This window comes from Aplysia californica, unplaced genomic scaffold, assembly GCF_000002075.1.
Source record: "Aplysia californica isolate F4 #8 unplaced genomic scaffold, AplCal3.0 scaffold00183, whole genome shotgun sequence".
Taxonomy (NCBI): Eukaryota; Metazoa; Mollusca; class Gastropoda; order Aplysiida; family Aplysiidae; genus Aplysia; species Aplysia californica.
Window position 1 is genome coordinate 499,934 of NW_004797453.1, and position 2,388 is coordinate 502,321.

A 2,388-nucleotide genomic window follows, 5' to 3' on the forward strand; every position below is an offset into this window, starting at 1 on the left:
TAATTATTATTATTATTATTATTATTATTATTATTATTATTATTATTATTATTATTATTATTATTATTATTATTATTATTATTATTATTTTTATTATTATTATAATTATTCTTATTGTTGCTGTTGTTGGTGATGTTGTTGTTGTTGTTGTTGTTGTTGTTGTTGTTGTTGTTGTTGTTGTTCTAAGCTTTATCATTATTATCATCACTGTATCAATTTTTATTTGTCATTTTCATTGTCACTATCATCATCACAATTAATTATCATTAAAACCTATACAGATTTAACTACGTTCTTTTGACTTCTCGGCCTGCGGGGAAAAACACGAAGAACCACCCACCAACTTTAATTACAGTTACCAGCATGATAAGACCTTAGCACAATACACGGATAGATCTACACTAGATATCACATAGCGGGCCAGCGACACGGATCAGTGCTGTTTCAAAACGTCGAATATAATCTCTCTGTTCTTTCTTGGGCTCTCTGTTTAGGGTCAAATGTGTCACGACACGGTGGAATCAGGCGCTCGTCAATTTTTTAGCATGAAAAGATATTGGTGTCATCTAAAAGCTCGTTAATTTATCTTGCATTTGGTGAAAAAATACCCATCTATCGCGAATAGAAGTCAGAATTAATATTTGTGATTTAAGAAGATGGGGATCACCTAGTAGAACTAGCGAGAAAATAGCTGCCAAAGTTTTCTGACTTCCAAAGTTTGAGTGTCCTTTGAAATTATAAATCTATATTTTCGGTGCTTTTGACCGACGTTTTTCAATAAAATTCCACGTAGAAATGTGTGTTTAAATGGACATAAAAGACGTTAACCCCCCCCCCCCAAGAAAATTAGTAAATACAAGAAAATTAGTAAATACAAGAAAAAAAGTTAATAAACATTGCCTTACGAGAAGGAAAATTCTTTGATTTTATTATTCTGACGAGCGCCTGATATTACAACGATGTCACACACACACACACACACACACACACACACACACACACACACACACACACACACACACACACACACACACACACACACACACACAGAGATAGATCTACAGATATCACATAGAGGTACACAGACAGGGGGTAGTGTTGTTTCAAATCGCCCGAGACAATCTCTCTCTGGTCTGGGGTAACAAAGGGGATCCGGGCGACCGCACACTGTAAGCCACGGCTGTGTTATGCTCTAACCGCGTAGCTATTGTTAATTTACCTTCTTTTTTATTTTAAAAAAATTGGTTATTTTTTACTGTTTGTTGGTTTGTTTGCTTTTTAAAAAATTCTTTAAATTGTCCCCATCGTCACAATTTAGACCATTAAGGAGGTGGGCTTTGACCCTGCCTGTCAGGACCACTCCAGGCTGAGAGGTACACAACTTCTCCGCAGAAAGACCGAAATGTTCAATGCAAAATACCCCTGCCCGCCCCACCCCCCCCCCCCCATAAATCGAAGTCACGTCTTCTGTATACTGTGACGGAGTGCCTGACCGCTACATCACAGACACCAGAATTCGAGCCTCAGCTCGGTCCGACGTTGTGTCCTTGGGAAAGGCACCTTATACGAATTTCCTATTTGGCAATGTCCTGTCGGAGATGCACATTAAACTCGGAGGTCCTGTATCTTAAATAACCTAATAGTATTGATAGGGGCGTTAAACCTATTCCATTTCATATTCTCACTGACAACGATACCGTACTTGTAACTAGCTAGTTTCTTTAAAAGTTGTAAAATCGCAAAGAACAATATGGTTTATAAATGACGAGAGACGACACAAATGACATCCCACAGCGTTCTCTTTATTCAGAGAGCAATATTAACTCTTGATTATCTATTAAGGACCAGCAGATTAACTTCAGCTGTAGTTTGGGATCAACCAAAAGATCTGACCTATTTCGCTCGTCCAGTTACACAGTTGTGGCATGACATCCTTGCACGTGCTCGTTTATAACCCCTATATATGACTTTACTAATCTCTGAAAATTCTTGGGACTTTAAATTTCTTTTTTTGTGGAAAAAGGAAAAATATGGGGTGGGGAGGTGGGAGCTGTTATGGTAGTTAATTCAGGAAGCGGGTGGGGACGGGGTGGGGTGGGGGGGAGGGGGTGAATCCACCGAGTGCAGGATTTAACAGTGATCAGTTGATATGTTAATGTGGCTGACACATGATCCTATTAAAGGACGATAATGACTTGCTCAATTAAGTGACCGCATGCGTGCACGCGCAGGCGCGCACACACACACACACACACACACACACACACACACACACACACACACTTACTTGGAACTGGGATAAGGGCCGGAGGGAGGTAGGGTAGAAGGAGGAGTACTGAAGTTGTTTATGGGAAATCTCGACAAGCACATCTGAGGAATTTTTCAAAT

At 39.4% G+C, this 2,388-nt stretch overlaps 1 protein-coding gene across 1 annotated transcript in view; it reads right to left on the minus strand.

The window, feature by feature from the left end:
• Nucleotides 1-2,388, minus strand: part of LOC101863899 (apolipoprotein D) — an 11,995-nt gene that overhangs the window by 5,914 nt on the left and 3,693 nt on the right. The gene's annotated exons all lie outside the window — the stretch shown is intronic.